Genomic DNA, 21,420 nt, shown 5'->3' with positions numbered 1-21,420 from the left:
TCACAAAAAAAAAAAAATATCTAAACTATGCAAGGATAAAAATCATTTGAAAACACCTAGTTGAAAAAGTTTTTATGAAATAAATCACACGATGCCCTGGAAACAAGTAAAGTATTTTTGTAAGTTAAACTTGCGGTCCCTAAATTTTAGAAATATTTTAAGAAAAGACCTGAATAGGAATTAAGGAGATTTTGGTACATAAGATTTGAATAAGGCACCTCGAGAAATCTAGGAAAGAAGAAGGCGACAAACTTTCTAGAGAAAATCTTTAGTTTATGCTTGAGGACAAGCATTGTTTTAAATTTGGGGGTTTGATAATGGGCAGAAATGCACGTTATTACAACGCAAAGATATAAAATAATGTAGGATTGCGATGGTAAAAATATATAAAATTGTGTCCAAAAGTATTAAGTTCAGAACATTGCGATTGCATGTGTCCATCGCATTAAAACAGCTAATTTATGTATTTTGTGCAGGAAAATGTGTTGGCGCAAGGACGAATTGCGATCCAAGGAATTTAGCATCCAAGCGCATTAAAAGATCTGCCCAAGAAGGTGGCCACATAGAGACACGCATCAAGGTGGAAGCTTAATAAATCACGATGGGATAGAAAGTTGATGACGGTCGAATCCGAATTAAGTTGACAAACCGTTAACGACACACTGTTGCAAGTACTCTCAACTTTTTGGTGACAATTAATCGACGAATCAGACAGGGAATTAATGACATCCCATCAGTGTAATCATTTGAGAGAAAAACTCTTCACCATGGAGCTCTATAAATATCGAAGGCCACCTTCGTTAAAGGGGTTCCGCTATTCAGAATTTAGAGTTCTCTTTTTCACCATATAGTTAGATAGCAGTAGTCTGTAATTTTATATACTTAGAAGGTAGAGGCGAGTGAAGAGAGAAAACACCGAAGGATCATCTTGGTTAACTCGGAAAAGTGTTGGGAAGCATTAAGAACAGAGAGAGGGTCGACTCTTGTGGAAGCAAGAACATTCTTTTGGGCAAAGTAGAGAAAACTCAGTGTAAAAGCCTTAGAAAGTAAGACATTTCTACCAGGCTCTCTATCCTTACTTTCCATTGTCATTTTGTATTCTAAACTTATTTATAAAATGGAATTTGCATCTCTACATTTGTTCGCTCTCTTTACATTACGCATGAGTAACTAAACTGTCGAATGGGTTGAGAAGCACTTAACTAGCATAACATGAAATCTTCACTTTATGCGATCATCTTATATCTGACGGATCGAGGTTCGAGATGAAACCGGTTATGCTACAGATGATTCAAACTATCGGACAGTTTGGCGGTAGGCGTGGCGAGGATCCACACGCCCACCTCTGGAGTTTTTTTGAAATCTGCAATACGTTTGTCTTCCCAAACATCTCAGCTGAGGAGGTTCGATTAACAGTGTTCCCATTTTTGTTGTGTGACCAAGCACGGAAATGGGCTTATTCTCTCGAACCAGGGGAGATTACATCATGGGAATAAGTAGTTGAAAAGTTTATGAAGAAGTACTTTCCCCCGATGAAAAATGCTAGAAGGAGGAAGCTGATTACCTTGAACAGGATATCGATGAATCGCTCAGTGACGCTTGGGTGAAGTTTAAAAAGCTAGTAAAAGATTGCCCGCATAATGTCTTACTAGATTGCCAACAGATGAAAATTTTTTACCACGGTTTGAACCCTGCATTGCAGACGGCTGCCAATGCGGCAACAGCTGGAGGTCTGTTCGACAAAACTTATGACGAGGCCAAGAACATACTTGATCGCATTTCCAAGAATCATGAAGACTTGAGAGAAAGTGACCAAAGACTGAGAATTAAAGACAGTGACGCAAATATAGGGCCATCACTTCCCTGCAAAACCAAATGACTGCGATGATGAATTTAATAAAAGGAATTGCAATCAGCAGCCCAGGAACGCATAGGGGGCAGGTCAATGTAATCGACCAAACGAGCGCAAGTTATGCTACTTGCGGTGAAGGCCATCCAATGGAAGAGTGTCTAAGGAACCCACAGTCTGTATATTTCGTGAAGAATAACTCGGTTTCCAATACTTACAACCCTGGGTGGAGAAACCACCCTAACTTCCCGTGGAAAAATCAACAAAAAAATTTTCAACCAATGGCGCAAAAGGAAGGGCCATCAGGATTTTTTTCGCGAACAAACGGTCAAGCGCAAAATCAAGCTAGTAGTTCGCAGGTGCCACAATCTTCATCTTTGGAGAGTTTACTGAAGCATTATATTGAAAAGAATGAAACAGTGCTTCAGAATCAAGCGACCTCTATCCGAAATCTTGAAATTCAGATAGGACAGATTGCAGGCAAAATCAAAAGTAGACTGCAAGGGGCATTGTCGAGTTCAACAGAGCTCCCGCGCAACCCAAGGGGTACGGGAAAGGAGCAATGTTAAGTTGTGACGTTGCGAAGCGGAAAGACTGTGGCAGAGGAGAAGAAGAAGATGAGTAGGATTGCTCCAATTGCGATGGAACCACAGACCCCGTTGACTCAAGAAGAAACAGAAGAATAGGAGATGATGGAACCGAAGATTGTGTCCACTTTGAAGCCAAAAGAACAAGGAACCGTAAAAATACAACTACTACCATTCCCCTAGAGACTTAAAAAGAAGAAAAATGATGAAGTGCAGTATCAACGCTTCATGGACATGCTAAAACAGTTGCATATCAACATCCCTTTCATTGAAGCGATTGAACAGATGCCAAAGTATGCAAGTTTCTGAAGGACATGGTGACGAAGAAAAGAAGCACTGGTAAGTTCGCAATGGTGGCATTGATGCAAAGTTCAAAATTCATAATTCCACTAAAATGCACGACCCTGGAAGTTTCATAATACCCTGCTCGATTGGAGGATTATACATTGGTCAAACGCTTTGCGATATCGGGGCCAACATCAACTTAATGCCCCTTTCAATTTTTAAGCAGTTGAATGTGGGGCAGTTGGCACCCACGATGGTGACTCTACAGTTAGTTGACAGATCCCTTGTGCATCCAGAAGGGAAGGTGAAGGATGCCTTGGTCACGATGGCAAATTTATCTTACCGACAGACTTCATCATCCTTGATTATGAAGTGGACAAGGATGTACCCATCATCCTAGGACGACCATTTTTATCCACTGGTCGCGCTCAGATTGATGTGTACAAGGGAGAGATCACACTGAGCATGAATGGACAGAAGCTCAGGTTTGATATTATCAGAGCCATGAAATATCCGGAAGAAGAATACCTCATTGAGTCTGATGATGAACCCAGTTTGAATGAAGAAGAAAAGTCTGAAGATGAAAATGAAGATGAGGATGCGACCGCATCTATAGTAGCCAACAATGCGATCAAGAAACAACAACCAAAGAAGAAAAGCTGACAATGAATGAAGAAAGAAAAACACCAAAACCATCCGTGGAGCAACCACCGACAGTAAAGTTAAAAACCCTTATAAACCACCTGAAGTATGCTTTCTTGGGGTAGAATGAAACGCTACCAGTAATAATTTCCTCTACACTTAATGAAGATCAAGAGCATGCGCTGCTGAGCATCCTGAAAAGTACATAAAAGCAATCAGCTGGACGCTAGCAGACATTAGAGGAATAAACCCCGCATATTGCATGCACAGGATACGTCTCGAGGACAATCAGAAAGGATCAATTAAACACCAATGCAAACTCAACCCTACGATGAAGAAGGTCATGAAAAAGGAGATAATCAAGTGGTTGGACGCAGGGATTATCTATCCAATCGCCGACAGCACGTGGGTCAGCCCCGTGCAATGTGTGCCAAAGAAAGGAGGGATAACGATAGTCCCAAATGCAAATAATGAACTAATACCGATGAGAACCATCACTGGCTGGTGGATCTGCATGGACTACCATAAACTGAATGCGGCGACAAAGAAAGATCATTTCCCTTTGCCTTTTATCGACCAGATGCTAGACCGCCTAGCAGGAAATGATTACTACTGCTTCTTGGATGGATATGCCGACTATAACCAAATCATGATTGCCCATGAAGATCAAGAGAAAACAACACCTGCCCCTATGGAACATTTGCATTTCGATGCATGCCATTCGGCCTATGCAATGCGCCGAGCACATTCCAGAGGTGTATGATGGCCATCTTTTCAGAGTATCTTGAAGACTCTGTAGAAATTTTCATGGACGACTTCTCGGTGTATGGGCAAACATACGAAGTCTGTCTCTACAATCTAGAGAAGATACTGAAGAGATGTGAAGAGACGAACCTTATGCTAAACTGGGAGAAATGCCACTTCATGGTGAAGGAAGGTATTGTGCTCGAGCACAAAGTCTCCAAGGATGGGCTGGAGGTGGACAAGGCGAAGATTGAGGCGATTTAAAACCTCCCACCTCCAGCAAATGTGAAGTCTGTCAAGAGCTTCTTAGGACATGTTGGCTTTTATCGACGTCTTGTGAAAGACTTTTCAAAGATTGCACGACCATTAAGTGCGTTGTTGGAGGTAGAAAGAGTGTTTGACTTTGATGACCAATGCCTCAACGCATTCAAGGTACTGAAGAACGCATTAATAACTGCACTTGTGTTGATCACACCGTACTGGACATAACCCTTTGAACTAATGTGTGATGCAAGCGGTTATGCGATGAGGGTGGTGTTGGCACAAAAGATGAAAACAATGCTACACCCCATTGCATATGCGAGTAAAACCTTGAACCCTGCTCAAAAAAATTACACTACCACAAAAAAAGAATTGCTTGCGGTGATATTTACGTTGGAAAAATTCAGAGCTTACCTGCTGGGATCCAAAGTGAGCGTTCACACTGACCACTCGACAATAAAATATTTGATGACAAAGAAAGATGCAAAGTTGAGATTGATTCAATGGGTTCTCCTCCTCCAAGAATTCAACATGGAAATCATTGATCGCAAGGGGATGAAGAACCAGGTTGCGGACCATTTGTCAAAATTAGAAAATCCAGAAGTTGACCGCAATCAGTCAGAGGTGAACGCAACTTTCCCAGATGAGCAGCTATTTAAAATTGAAGAATTACCATGGTATGCGGATGTGGTCAATTTTCTGGTTTGCGAACAATTTCCTGAAGACTATATAGCCCACCAAAAGAGGCGGCTCAGACATGAATGCAAATAATATTATTGGGATGAGCCAAATATCTATAAAAGGGGATCCGACCATATTTTGCGCTTATGCGTATCAGATGCTGCTCACCAGCACATACTATCACAGTGCCATGACTCGCCATATGGAGGACACTTTGGAGGCCAACGCACAACAGCAAAGGTGTTGCAAATTGGTTATTTTTGGCCGACTTTATTCAAGGACGCAAGAGACTATGCAATGAAATGCGATCGGTGCCAATGCACGGGAAACATTTCATGGAAGCATGCGATGCGTATGAACATGATCTTAGAATTGGAATTATTCGACATCTAGGGCATAGACTTCATGGGACCATTTCCACCATCAAATTGTCACAAATACATTCTATTGGCCGTCGACTACATTTCCAAATGGGTAGAAGTGGTATCGTGCATCATAAGTGATCTGGTGGTAGTCTCCAAGTTCTTGAAGAAAAATATTTTCACTTGTTTTGGCATTCCATGTGCCATAATAAGTGATGAAGGCTCTCACTTTGTTAATCACATCATCAACAATTTGCTGCTCAAATATAATATCTTCCATAAAGTGGCCATCGCATACCATCCATAAATAAATGGTTAAGCTGAAATGTCTAACAGGAAAATCATGTTGATATTAGAGAAGGTGGTAAAACCTTCACGAAAAGATTGGGCAATGAAGTTGGACGATGCCTTGTGGGCATACAGGACTGCTTATAAGACACCTATAGGCATGTTCCCATATGTGCTGGTGTTCGGAAAGGTATGTCATTTACCGCTTGAGCTGGAGCATAAAGCAATGTGGGCAGTGAAAAAGCTTAATTTCGACTTAAAGGCCACAGGGGAAGCAAGGAAACTTTAGTTGGTCGAGCTTGATGAATGGTAAATTAAAGTCACGTTGGTCCAGACCCTTTATAATCAAAGAAGTATTCCCGCATGGTGCGGTCGAATTGACTAATGAAGAAGGGACTCTCGCATTCAAGGTCAATAAGCAAAGAGTCAAGCTATATTGTGGAGTTCATCGGGAAAATACCTCCGTAGACCTGAGAAATCCTGAATGAAGAAAATTCGAGCGGTCCCTGCATTGTTATGCATCAGAAACTCATCAGGGGCGCAATTTTTTTCGAGAATCCTTTTTCCTATCGTTGATTCATGAACTCACACTACCCTTCTTTTATATCTGTTATCATTTATTTATCTTTCTTTATTCCTTGTTGCATAAAAAAAAGAACGATTGAGGGGGAGCTGCACGATAACCAAAAGACGCGACGAGTTTATTCAGCCACCGCAATCGAATAAATAGGCTTGCCACAAAGAAGGATGCGATCACAAATAATGCGGGCGATAGAGAAAATTTGGGGGTTGTATCTTTCCTTGACTTTGTCTATTCCAAATTTTGCACTCTCGCATCTCATTTTAACTTTAATAATTTTATCATCGCATCTTCTTTAGTCGGCGCAATCATTAAACATTGATTAATTTAGTAAGTCATCGCGTTGTTTTTTTTGCCAATTATGATTTCAATGATGAAACACATACCTCTATTTTTCATCACGTGCACTAGAGTCAACTTAATTTTAGGACAGTCAATTCATGAAATATTTCTAGAAAGTAGTAGTATACTAGCTTTCTTTCAAAAAGGACTTTTACGAGAACTCCTAAGAGCATCACATGATTTTTTTCAATCTTTCAGCAATGAGGACATTGCTGCGTTTAAATTTGGGGGTGCGGTATTTATTTTCAGCCTTGCTATTTTAGGCATTCAAAAAAAAAATCATCATAACATAGCAATCAGATCCTACTCATAGTTGGATGTCTGCATGACACCCGTGGGGGCAAGCCAAAATGAAGGTAGGAATCGTGATCAACGCATAAATAAAATGATCGTAACTCCGCTGCCAAATGGGCCTAAGTTTAGACTGAGAAAGAGCGCCTTGCCCATAGTTAGATGCTCACATGACACCCGTGCGGGCAAGCCAAAACGAAGGCTAGGCACTTGGATCAGCGCAAGGTCACAGAAAAAAAATACATATTTAAACTCCGCAAGGATAAAAATAATTTGAAAACACCCAAGTTGAAAAAGTTTTTATGAAATAAATCACTCGATGCCCTGGAAACAAATAAAGTCTTTTTGTAAGTTAAACTTGTGGTCCCTAAATTTTAGAAATATTTTAAAAAAAGACCTGAATAAGAATTAAGGATATTTTGGTACATAAGATTTGAATAAGGCACCTCGAGAAATCTAGGAAAGAAGAAGGCGACAGACAACTAGAGAAAATCTTTAGTTTATGCTTGAGGACAAGCATTGTTTTAAATTTGAGGGTGTGATAACGGGCAGAAATGCACGTTATTACAATGCAAAGATATAAAAAGATGTAAGATTGCGACGGTAAAAATATATAAAATTAGTTCAGAACATTGTGATCGCATGCGTCCATCGCATTAAAGCAGCTAATTTATGTATTTTGTGCAGGAAAATGCGTTGGCGCAAGGCAGGATTGTGATCCAAGGAATTCAGTGTCCGAGCGCATTAAAAGATTGCGACCGCAAGGCTATGTGATCGTATGCGTTCTCGAAGATTTGCCCAAGAAGGTGGCCGCATAGAGACGACACATCAAGGTGGAAGCTTAATAAATCACGATGGGACATAAAGCTGATGACGGTTGAATCCGAATTAAGTTGACAAGCCGTTAACAACACACTGTAGCAAGTACACTCAACTTTTTGGTGACAATTAATCAGCGCATCAGATAGAGAATTAATGACATCCCATCAGTGCAATCATTTGAGAGAAAAGCTCTTCAACCTGAAGCTCTATAAATACCGAAGGCCACCTTCGTTAAAGGGGTTCCGCTATTCAGAATTTAGAGTTCCCTTCTTCACCATATACTTAGATAGCTGTAGTCTATAATTTTATATATTTAGAAGGCAGAGGCGAGTGAAGAGAGAAGACGCCGAAGGATTGTCTTGGTTAACTCGGAAGAGTGCCGGGAAGCGTTGAGAACAGAGAGAGAGCCGACTCTTGCGGAAGCAAGAACATTCTTTTGGGCAGAGTAGAGAAAACTCAGTGTAAAAGCCTTGGGAAGAAAGACATTGCTACCAGGCTCTCTATCCTTACTTTTCATTGTCATTATGTATTATGAACTTATTTATAAAATGGAATTTGCATCTCTACATCTGTTCACTCTCTTTACATTACGCATGAGTAACTAAACTGTCGAATTGGTTGAAAAGCACTTAGTTAGCATAACCTGAGATCTTCACTTTATGCGATCATCTTGTATTATGTATGCGTCATTCGTCCTTTAGAGATGCTTGGGAGGGTGGTTTAAGGATAGAATCTAGGCTTAGAAAAGTCAGATTAAAATCTAGGCTCAGGAGAGTCAGATTAGAACCGCATAATCAAGAGATAGAAACTTAGGAATAAGTTATGTTTTCTATTAATGCATCGCATGCACCCTAGAGATAGGATGTGATGGTATGCGGTCACCTTATATCTATGTGCATCATTCATCATCGCATAGGCAAGAAATAGAGACTTAGGAATAAGTCCTATAGACATCATCGCATACATCGCATATGTCCTAAAACTAGGAGCTATAGTATTTGCATTGGAAGATGAATTTTTGTTGCATGTGTGTAGCATGATCGCATAGCGTGAAGTAATCTCAGAAAGCGCTAGCTAAATACCTTCTCAACCCGTTCCCCCGTATACTCATTTTAACTTTCGTTGTTATTAACTCTTCTCTCAATTCCACTGCATAGAATTTACACATTAAACAACATACCAACCCACACATTGTTTTATTTGTCACCACAAAGAAATCTGAAATCACTGTCGCATACTGTATTCATAGTCCCTGTGTTCGACCCTGGGCTTACCAGGCAACCTAGTAGAATTTATACTTGGATTTTTCTAGGAAAACTTGCATGCACAATGCATACACCACCATCGCATTATACACCATTATTTCATCACATTAACAACGCATCAGTTGNTTGGATTTTTCTAGGAAAACTTGCATGCACAATGCATACACCACCATCGCATTATACACCATTATTTCATCACATTAACAACGCATCAGTTGTGGCTCCCCACAAATTGGGCATGTTGTCTTGTACTTTGTTGTGCAACTAGCAAGATTTCCATAAATAGGAAAGTCATTGATCGTCCACATAAGAACAGCTCTCAAATTGAAGTTCGATTTGCTTACTACGTCATAAACTTCCACTCAATTCAATAACAATTTCAGGTCATCAATTAATGGTTGCAAATAAATGTCAATATCATTGCCAAGCTATTTAGGACCAGGAATCAATAGTGTTAGCATTATATTTTTCTTTCGACATGCATAACCAAGGAGGTAGGTTGTATATCACAAGCATAACTGGCCATCAACTATACCTACTATTAAAGTTAGAAAATGGGTTGGAAGCATCATTTGCAAGACCAAATTTTAAGTTCCACGGATCATTTGAAAAGTCTGGCCACTTTGCATCAATTGAGTTCTATGAAGTGCAATCGACTAGATGACGCATCTTTCCATCATTACTTTTATGGTTCATATGCCACGTCAGTAATTCGACTACATCATGTATTTGGAACATTCGTTTCAATTTTGGAATCAATGGAAAATATCTCAACACTTTTGTTGGAACACCCCGTTTCATCCGTTTGGTACGCTTATCCACCTTCCATCGAGAATGCCCATAGATTGAAACACTCTCTAAATCTTTATTCTCTTTCGTAAACAAGCAACAATCATTTGTACAAGCATGGATCTTTGAACTAAACTATATTAATCTATGATTAATTCCATATCAATTTGACATTCTCTTACTTGTTCAAATGAACCCAATCTTTTTCAAATATTCTTCTTCAAATTATTACTGCAAGAATACCAAACGTAATTGTTGGATGAGGATACACAATCGTAGATGAAAAAGTCAAACAAAGGTATGTGTTATTAAACTAAAATTTATGCATTTTTGTAGCTTACCAACTCAATCCAAAGTTAAATCCAGAATACTAGCATAAGAAGATACACATAAACAAAGTAATAACCATCAAACATATATCAAGAGTTAGGACAATGAGATATTAGCTATTTTTCTCATATTAATTAAATAATGCTCAAAAAACAAATAAACCAAACAAGTAATTATAAAAATGCTTATAGAAGATGCTCTGGTAATGAAAGAAAATTAGAATAAACCTTCAATTGGTCTTCCTTTGTCAACGAAAGAACAATCGCTGGAAGAGATAAAATCAATGGAAAGAAACTCTATGGCAAGAAAAGAGAATTGGAATGAGAAATCCAAGCCATGATGGTATGTGAAACATTATATTTTATAATGCAAAGAAGACAGTATATATCAAATGGCGAAACAAGAAACCCAACCCTATTGTAAAAAGTCAATTTGGCTATTTCTTTTTATTGAATTTCATGAGAGACTTTTACTACAGAAAAGAAATAAGCCTTCAATAAAAGTAATAAAGTTATAGAAATTACAAGATAAATATTCCCTTTCTACATTGAAACAAATATTCAAATGTGTGCCACTTAAAAAGATAGACAAAAAAGAATAGCTAAAATGAATTTTACCTTGGAGTAAACTAATAGGTCTTTATAGTCCTAGCATTTCCTGAAAACTCTAGAAGGCAACCAAATCCTCAAGTCTAACCATCCAAAGGTTACACCAAATGTTTTCCCAATAGTGCAATCGACCCTTAGAGCAACAATATGATTCAAGAATAGCAAAAATTACTAAAAAGAATATTCCATAAAAAAACTCCAAGTCCTAAGTTCATGATAAAAGATTATTATCATCATAATATTGAAATCTACTGACCAACCAAGTCCAACCGTCACTATCACTGACAATAAAGCCAAGGAGTCTATTTGGTTGAACAAGTCTTTCGCATCACCAGGAATTCTAATGCCAAGGAAGAATTTTGCCAGACCAAAAATTGTATCCCCAGTAAGCTACAGATGAAAACCAAATTGATATATAAAGTTTATGTCTTCATGCACAATTAAGCTTCCAGAAGTAACACCAGCAAATGCTATCAACCCTCAAACGACTAAAGATGTGGTTGCAAGAGGCCCATGATTTTTGTATGCATCAACAACTTTTTCCTCGAAATATAACGTTCCATCATCTGCAAGACAAAGACTTCATCAAATTATCTATATGGAGTAGTTAGTCAAGAACAAAAAAAGGTGCAGATATTAAGAATAAAATGAGAAGTTTCCAATTTGGATAATAATCTTTCTCCAAATATGCATCGAGACAGGAAAGAAAATGTTATTAGGTTCTACAACAATTGAAACTTGAGGGAAACATACTAGACATAATTGTCATTTTCCTTTCCATAAAGACCAATTCTTACCAATATTAATTCTTACACTAAATTTTAAAATTAGCAGAGATTTCAAATGCTCAAATGTTTTGTGAGACCTATGGGAGAGGAATGTGAATAAAATCTTTAAAGGGCTCATGAGAACTTCGAGTAATGTGTGTTCACTTGTAAGGTTATACATTTTTCTTTGGCATTGATGTCGACAGACAAGCAAATTCATGCAAGAAGTGAGAACATCATTTGGTTAAATCCAACAAAAGTACCTCGTTAGACAAGCAAATTCTTGCAATCACAATGTTATAATTAGATGCTATAGAAAGACATATTTGTTGTAGTGTGGACAACATGATCTCTTACCATGCTTCACATTGGGGGAACATTTATAGACCAACCACCATATGCTATCACTTCTTTAAGGAATCTTGAAACTTTAAATTGTGAGAAAGGCTATCATCTAGAAATATTTGGCACTCTTTTACTGCTTTTTGTGGGAATGATGTTCTTCCTCTAAAAGTTTTGAATCTAAGTGATTGCAATCTTGAGGATGAAGATATTCCTGATGATTTTAATTTTCTGTCCTTATTGGAAATTCTTGATCTCAGCAAGAATTCTTTTGTAAGGCTCAAAAATAGTCTCACTCAACTTATTCACATAAAAGTACTGTACTTGGATGACTGCATTCACCTTCAACCACAACCAAAGCTTCCTACCAGTTTACAATGTGTGGGAGTACAAAAGATCCAACACCATATCTCACAAAATGTTCAAGGTAAATATATAATGTTCTTTTTATTTGGTTAAAAATTAAAATTTTATTTTGGTCCTGACACGTTAGAGTCTGTTTAATTTTTCAATAAATCTTAAATTTAGTTCTTTGAAATTAATTTTTACCGAAATTTATTAAATACTGATAATAACTATAGTGTAAATGTTAATAGATAATTTTTTGTTTTGAAAAATCAATAATTAACTAGCAATAGAGATGAAATTAGAATTTATTAAATGCACAATACTAATCAAAATAGGATACTAGAGAGACGAATTGAACAAATTCCAAAGTATAAGAACCAAAATGGTATCTTTACTTTATTATTATTATTTTGGTCAGTAAACTTTGTCTTGAAACTTAAAAGTATAAGATCGGAAAGAAAAAACGATCATATTTTCAATTTTTGTTCCATTTTATTTTCAGGTTCAAGCAAATCAGCATTTTCGCCTTCAAATCCTCTGATTGTCATAGAAGTGGAAAATGTTTCTGATGTTGAAAAAGAAGAGAATAGGTGAATCACATTATGGATAGATACACATAGATTACTTTTTTCCTTAACTTCTACATATTCCAATAATTAGAACTAACATTGACACACTTTAATTTAAGGATGTAGCCTTGAAGGAGTAGATAATATTAATGTCAACATGGGGAAACAAATATCTCAGTCAAGTACTCATTTTAAGTTTAAAGTTTCTGGCAAAACTTTGGTTGGAATGAAGGAGCAATTGGAGGACGTACGTGCACTTGTATACATAAAAGAACCAAACGAAGTACGATTATAAGTTCTATAAGCACAAGCCCTGCACATCTGAAATAAATAAAAGGAGACTACCCTCAAATGGTACAACATTCGTAATTGATAATAATCTTCTTTTGGTTTTGGATAGAGCAGATATAGACCAAATACTATCAAGAAAAGTTCAAAGGACCAACAAACAAACAAATATTTAGAGACATGACCCTTGCCAAGATCATCAAGGTCACCATATGACAAATAAATAGGAGAAACTCAAAATTTCAAGTGAAACCCTTGCTAGACAAGGAAAATTTTCCATTTTAGCGTCACTTTTTTTTTTTTTTTTTTTTTTTTAAACTTTTCAGCCCAATGGGCCTTAATGAATGACCTCAATGTTATACTTAGATGCTATAGAAAGTCATATTTGTTATAGTGACACCTTAATGCATGCACACCAAAATATACATGTACAGACACCTATAAATTCATACACAACAAAAATTATTAGTAATGGTGCCGGCTGCATATATTTGAAATATATTTAAATATATATCGTATATGAATAACCTGCTGTTCATTTTCTTCCACATCTTCAGGCAATTACGACTTTAATAGGAACAAATTCTTCTCCAATGTTCCCAAACAGACTTCTATTTAATTGATCTACAGTAGGGACCCATCGTTCTAGTTTATGTTCTTGTTGGATACCTATTGGTTCATCCTACAAATATACAATATACTATTTAATATACAAGGGATGAAAGCATTTAAATATGTACCTGAATGACAAAGTAATTCTAATTTTGATTATTGGCAAACTACAAAGGTACCTATATATCATCTACTATTATAGGTACCCTCTCATTGGATGGAATTTGTCTACTTGAAGAATTAACAAGTCATTTGCTCCTTCGCCTATCACTACATTGTACAGAAAGCTTTAGACGAATCATATCTTAGTTTATTTCTGAAACATTCATACAACATATAACATATGCAGATTAGTTATGTGCTACATGTTTCCAGTAGACATGATCCATTATTAATATTAGCAACAAAACAATATAGACAATGCAGAACTATCGTCAATATGTGAGCCATATAAACAACGTATAAAATATAATGTAGTATATATTGAACTGTACTGATTAATCATGCAAATATTCATTAAACATACTATATTGAACTGTACTATATATACCATCATTAGCATACTATATGAATACACTAAACGTAAGAGTTTTCTCCAAATTTTCTCTGAAGATTTTGATCTCAACAGTCCTATTTTCTGTAACATATTACAAAAATTCATGTAACAGTCTATAGTCTATAAATACATAGTTGTTTGCATTTACTACAGGCACTTAAAAATTTAAAAGAAATATGTACAAAGAGAAGTTCTCATCTTCTTGTAGCTCTTGTTAATCGAAACCACTCCTTTCCATGAATGTAGGCATTTCAAGCCGAACCACGTACATCACTGTGTTCATCTTCTTCTTATTCTCATTTGTGAACTGCATGCTTCATAATCTTTGATTTTCACGTACAAAAATCTTGTCAAAAGAATGAATGGTTAGAGGGAGTTGAGAGAGTTTCAAAATTCGTGTAGAGAGAGAGAAATTACCTTTTACCAAAATTAATTTCCCATATGATTTTCACTCCTTCACATAAAAAAAGAGAAAGTGGTTTTCACCACGTGTTTTACATTCAGCTCAAATTCGTGGCATTTTCTCAACCTTTCATTTTACCTACCCTCATCTTTCATGGATTAGATTTCATCAGCTTAGTTTTAGGCCTGCAATTTAACATCATCCCAACAAAATTGGTATCAAAACATAAAAACTAGTTTTTTGTTCTTGGAGAATCAAGCATCAAGATTCAGTGAAGTCATAGCAGTAGAAAGATTTAAAGTAAAGAAGTTCGATGGAAAGAGTGATTTTGGCCTGTAGAAAGCCAAAATCAGAGCCATTCTTGGCCAACAGAAGGCTCACAAGGCCCATCTTGATCCATCTACCCTACCAAACACAGTCACAGCTCAAGAGAAGGAAGATTGGGAGCTGGTACCCTATGGTACCTTGGTTCTAAATCTAAGTGACAATGTCTTGAGGCAAGTCCTTGATCAAGAGACAACCTACAGGATTTGGACTAAGTTGGAAGGTTTGTATGCAACTAAGAATCTTCCAAATAAGATGTACCTAAGGGAGAGTTCTTTACTTTCAAAATGGACTCATCAAGATCACTTTCTGACAACCTTGATGAACTTAAGAAAATTATTGTTGAGTTTACGAACCTTGAGGAGAAAATTGGTGATGAAAATGAGGTCTATGTGCTTCTAAACTCTCAATCAGACTCCTACAGAGAAATTAAAAATGCTTTAAAATACGGAATTGATACTATAACCACTGTTGCAATCATCACAACCTTAAGAACAAGAGAACTTGAATTACAATCAGTGAAGAAGGAACAACCTAGTGGTAAAGGGTTATTTATGAAAGGAAATTTCAAGCCAAATCACTCAAAGGGAGGAAAATAGTAACATACAGATGAGAATAAGCCTAAATAGAAAATCAAGTGCAAATACTACAAAAAGAAATGCTACCTGATCAAAGGTTATTTTATTTTAAAGAGAAAGAATCAGGAAAAAGAGAGAGAGGTCAAAGGAAAATAGCCTGAAGCCTCTATTGTAGAAGGCTTCTATATTTACTCCGATGCACTAGCCTCAACGCAAGACAAAACCAATCATGTAAACTAGGGTTGGCAAAAAAAACCCGATGAGGTGGGTCCCTGCGGGGACCCGCCCCGTTCGGGCCGGGGATGGGGTCAAATTGGGGAATTTATTCGGGGCCTCATCCGAGGACGGGGCGGGGATGAGGACAGTATCCCCGACCCCGACCCCGACCCCGATTAATCCCCGACCCCAAATTTATATATATATTTTTATCCCTTCCCCAATCCCTTCTCGCTCTCTGCAATCTGCAACAAAAGGCCCCTCTCGCTCTCGCTCATTCCTCCCTTTCGCTCCCGCTCTCGCTCATCCTCCCCTCTCGCTCTCGCTCATCCTTCCCTCTCGCTCTCGCTCATCCTCCCCTTTCGCTCTCTGCATTCCTCCCCTCTCGCTCTCACTCATCCCTCCCCTCTCGCTCATATGATCCCTATGAGACCTTGGTTTAATACCTACAAAGAAATTGATGGAGAAATGGTCTACATGGGCAACAATCAAGCTTGTAAAATTTAAGAGATTGGTTCAGTGTCTTTAAAATTTAAAGATGGGACTGTGAAACTCCTTAGAAATATAATACATGTACCACTTCTCAAGAGAAATTTAATCTCTTTGGGAATGCTAGATGCAGTGGGGTGTGAATACAAGGAAAGGGAGGACTGTTGAAGTTCTTAAAGATTCTAAGGTGGTTCTGGTTGGAGAAAAGGTCAATGACCTATTTATGGTCAGAGGAGTTGAAATGATGACAGGGGCCTAGGCAGTGACCACTAATGAATTGAAAAAGGCTGACACTTGGCATAAGAGATTGTCTCATATCAGTGCTAAGGGGCTGGAAATTCTGTCCAAATAGGGTATTCTACCTAAGGGAATTACAGACCAACTCATTTTTTGTGAACATTGTGTATTGGGAAAAGCTATCAGATACAACTTTACTGAGGCACAACATTCAACCAAAGCCATCATTGACCACATTCACTTAGATTTTTGGGGACTAGCCCCAACACCAAGCCTAAGTGGCTCTAGGTATTTACTTTCCTTTATTGATGACTTCTCAAGGAAAAGTTAGGTTTTCTTTCTTAAATCTAAAGATCAAATTCTTTATAAATTTAAAGAATAGAAACTCATGATTGAGAAGCAAACCTCAAAGGAAATTAAAAACAATGATTTGGAATTTTGTCGTGATGAGTTCAATAAGTTTTGTAAAGAGATGGAAATCACAAGGCACAAGACCGTTAGATTTACACCTCAACAAAATAGGATGGCAGAGAGGCTAAACAGAACCATCATGGAAAAGGTAAGATGCTTACCGTCTGATGATATACTTAGTGAGAAATATTGGGCTGAAGATACTGCCTATACAATTTATATCCTAAACAGATGCCTACATACATCCCTAGACTACCTAGCACCTAAAGAAAAATGGTTCAAGCATCCACATAACCTAGAAAATCTAAGGGTATTTGGATGTATTGGATACATATATCAAAACCAGGGAAAAATTAAGTCTAGGGCTATAAAGTGTACGTTTGTGGGGTTTACAGATGGTGTGAAGGATTTCAAGATGTAGAATCCAATTGAGAAGAGATTTATTATCAGTAGAGATGTCACATTTAGAGAAAAAAAAATGTTTATGCAAAGGGAGAATGTTACTGTTGAAATCCTTAAGAGTCCTACCAATAGAATTGAGGTGGACAATCCCAAAGATACATCCACAACTATAAATCCTCTAAGTGATCCAGAAGAAGAAGAAGAAACAACAGGTGAGCAAGTTGAAAGTGTTGAAGCTCAACCTAATTTGAGTCAATACTCATTAGCTAGGGACAGACAGAGAAGGGTGATTGTTCTTCCAGCTACGCATACTGAAACAAATTATATGAATCTAGTTTTGAATGTTACAACGGCTTCAAATGACCAAGAACCAGATACCTTTGAAGAGGTAGTGAGCTACCTTAATGCAAGGAACTGGATTGAAGCTATGTGTGAGGAAATGCAATCACTAAATTTGAATAACACTTAGACCCTAGCTCCTCTTCCTAAGGGATGCAAACCAATAGCATCCAAATGGATCTTTAAACAAAAGGAGAGAACTACTACAGAACAAAAGCCTAGGTATAAGACAAGGCTAGTGGTTAAGGGGTTTACACCGAAAGAAGGCAATGATTACTCTAAGATCTTCTCCACAGTTGCAAAACGTACCTCTATCAAAACTAGATCAACTAGATGTGAAGACTACCTTCTTACATGGACATCTAGATGAGACAACTTACGTGGTGCAGCCTAAGGGTTTTGAGGAAAAGGCGAAAAAGGACCTATACTGTGTTCTAAAAAAGTCTATCTATGGACTTAAATAGCCCCCTAGATGCTGGTATAGAAGGTTTAATAACTACATAAAGAGCATTGATTTTTAGAAGATACCTATGTGAATTCAACCATCTATAAGAAGGTATATCTACTTCTCTATGTGGATGATATGTTGCTAACACGGAGTTCTAAAGGTGAACTAACTCATGTCAAGAATCTCCTAAAGAGAGAATTTGACATGAAGGATATGGGTCAGTCTAAGAAGATCCTAGGGATTGAAATTAAAAGAAACAGAGTTTCAGTCAGGCTAACTACTGTGATAAAATAATCAGAAGATTCAACCTATCTCATGTTAAACTAATATCTATTCCTATTGCACATCATTTGAAATTATCTTCAGTTAATTCTCCTATAGAAACAGACATAGAACATTTAACTCATATACAATCAGTTCCTTACGGTCAAGTAGTGGGCAATTTAATGTATTTGATGATCTTTACAAGGCCTGATCTAACCTACTGTGCTAGTTTAGTAAGTGGCAAAAGGCATTAGGAGGCTATTAAATGGATACTTAGGTATCTCATTTGGTTTAAAAATGCAGTGCTGACTTATCAGAACACACAAGAATCAGAACTAGAGTTGTAAGGTTATGTTGACTCTGACTTTGCAGGGGATTTAGACAAAAGAAGATTTTTATCAGGCTACCTATTCCTATATGGTCCTAATTTCTAAGTTGGAAGGAAAATTTATAATCAATCACAGTTCTATCAACTACAGAGGCAGAATATATGGCATTGGCAGAAGCTAGAGGCATTGTGATTAAAGAGCTTGATGGCAGACTTTGGTATATCACAACCAGTAGTTAAAATCTATTATGACAACCACATCCATCTTTCCAAAAACCCACAATATCACTCTAGGAAAAAACATATAGACATTAAATACCATTTTATAAGAGATAGAGCAAGAAGAAATAGAAGTGTTGAAAGTTCATACCTCTGAAAATGTTGTTGACATGCTTACAAAAGCATGTTACAAAGCTCAAGCTATCTAAGTGTCTCGAGCTGATTGGCTTCCAGTTACCTGAAAAAGGTTAGACAATATCAGATTTGGAAGGAAGAGAGCTACATGCATTGAGATCAAGGTGGAGCTTTATGAAGATTTTGATCTCAACGGTCCTATTTTCTTTAACATATTACAAAAATTCGTGTAACAGTCCATAGTCTATAAATACATAGATGTTTGCATTTACTACAGACACTTAAAAATTTAAAAGAAATATGTACAAAGAGAAGTTCTTATTGTCTTGTAGCTCTTGTTAATCGAAACCACTCCTTCCCCATGGATGTAGGAATTTCAAGCAGCATCACATACATCACTGTGTTCATCTTCATCTTCTTATTCTCATTTGTGAACTGCATGCTTCATAATCTTTGATTTTCACCTGCAAAAATCTTGTCAAAAGAACGAATGGTTAGAGAGAGTTGAGAGAGTTTCAGAATTCGTGTAAAAAGAGAGAGAAATTACCTTTTACCAAAATTAATTTCCCATATGATCTTCACTCCTTCACATTAGAAAAGAGAAAGTGGTTTTCAATTCAGCTCAAAATCGTGGTCTTTCCTCAATCTTTCATTTCACCTACCCTCATCTTTCGTGGACCAGACTTCATCAGCTTAGTTTTGGGCCTGCAATTTAACATCAGGCCAACATTTTCAGTTAAAAAATCAACTGACACTGATTAAAATTATAGACTTTAAATTAGTCATGTAGCCACCTTTATATACTATAAAGCAGCATATATGCAACCTATACGTAATCTATCAGATCAAATGAATACAAATGGGTGATTTTTATGTTGAAATCGAAATTGGATGAGTTCAATATCCATTCTTTGAGGATAGAAGTTACATTTTGAAAACAAACTATCAAATCTGGAAACATAAGTTTAAGGAAAACATAAGTTTAAAGAAAACATCTTAAAAAAATTTGTTCATACAACAGTATATACCATTTACAATACCATTTACAACATATTAACACCAATCATAATAAATGTATAACGGTTCAACAAAAATATACCAATGACACATTTATAATTTTCACTAAACATTATACATGCATGTCACAATCGGTGATGTTCTTGTTCAAATCATTAAAATCCCATTCAAAAGTTAAAGAAAGAAAGAAAGAAAAAAGGCCAACATATATGTTATTACAAGCAGTAAAAAACAAAATTAGTTACACAAGCTGTCTATAAATACATTTGTAATCTACTTGTACATTCAAGAGAGAAAAAATAGATTGAGAGATAGATAGCTACAGAAAACAGAAACTCATCTTATAATACACTTTGTAGCTCCCTGATAAGCAATTATCAGCTTCTACCGTGGATGTAGGCTTCCTTTGACCGAACCATGTAAATTCTTGGTGTTCCTTCCTCTTCCCTTCATCTTCTTTACTTTCTTGATCGCAGACTTCAGCTCTTCATCGTTTAAAAGAAATTTCGGCAACATTTTCCCTCTGCTTTTCTTTTTCTATCGGTTTTGTCTGCAAGAAAGAAGATTAGGATTAGTTACTAAAGTTCTTTAATTTCTCTGAGTGCTTAAAGTAGATCAGGGCCATTAACGTGTAGGATGAAGATTATTCTTCACGAGGATTGTGCTTTTAGCACATAGTTTTTTGTTTCCGCTCAAATCAACCAGTGATATTGCTTTTGTTTCGGGCCAGTGTTTCTATTTGGAAAGCCCAAATAGTTTTTCAGTCCGTTTTAGTTTTCAAGCCCATCAATTGCAACAATATATGTATTGGAACTTCCTACCATGAACACTAACGATATATACTCTACTTTGCTCGACATTACTTTGGTCCAAAAACTAAGTTAAGCTTATAGGAATCGAGATGAACCCATTGCTCAGAGTCTCACATCAACATCGGCAACAATAACAAAACTATTTAAACTCTAAAGTAAAATTAAGCACACCCTTTGTAATATCAAATGTGCTAATACTTGTAAATATGTAAACATAGCTCCAAAATTTTGAAGTAAAGAATCAGTAATGGTACGATAACAAGTATTATTGTAATGTGTGATTGTAACTAATTCAAGGATAGTTTGTGTAATTTTTCGTAAAGTATATGCTAACACTAGTTGATTGGTGATAACAAATGTTTAGTTATGTGAACTTCTAAAGCATAAATACTAATACCTTCAAATCATTTTAATTTAGCTTAAGGAAGAATTAGAATTGAACTACCTTATCATCAATACTAAAATATAAAATAATTTATTGAAAAATTCTTATAAATAGAAAAATCTAAAAAAATATTTATACTTTATAGTAAAAAGTTTCAAAAGTTGTATTTAAAAAGACCCATGGATATGATTTTAATTTTAGAGGA

General features: G+C 36.7%; 1 long non-coding RNA gene across 4 annotated transcripts; it reads right to left on the bottom strand.

Moving 5' to 3' along the window:
• Positions 1 to 14,175: 14,175 nt before the first annotated feature.
• LOC120082444 lies at positions 14,176 to 20,667 on the bottom strand. Of its 4 annotated transcripts, XR_005483178.1 has the most exons (6): positions 19,549 to 20,667; positions 19,308 to 19,475; positions 19,018 to 19,104; positions 15,292 to 15,353; positions 14,626 to 14,796; positions 14,176 to 14,554 (listed from the first exon to the last, which is right to left on the bottom strand). It is a non-coding gene; the product is annotated as an uncharacterized LOC120082444 (long non-coding RNA). The 4 variants fall into 4 exon arrangements; XR_005483177.1 differs by having other exon boundaries at positions 19,018 to 19,475; XR_005483176.1 differs by lacking the exon at positions 15,292 to 15,353 and having other exon boundaries at positions 19,549 to 20,653.
• Positions 20,668 to 21,420: the final 753 nt, after the last annotated feature.

Source organism: Benincasa hispida, chromosome 8 (genome assembly GCF_009727055.1).
Source record: "Benincasa hispida cultivar B227 chromosome 8, ASM972705v1, whole genome shotgun sequence".
Taxonomy (NCBI): domain Eukaryota; kingdom Viridiplantae; phylum Streptophyta; class Magnoliopsida; order Cucurbitales; family Cucurbitaceae; genus Benincasa; species Benincasa hispida.
This window is presented reverse-complemented; position numbering and strand designations above follow the sequence as displayed.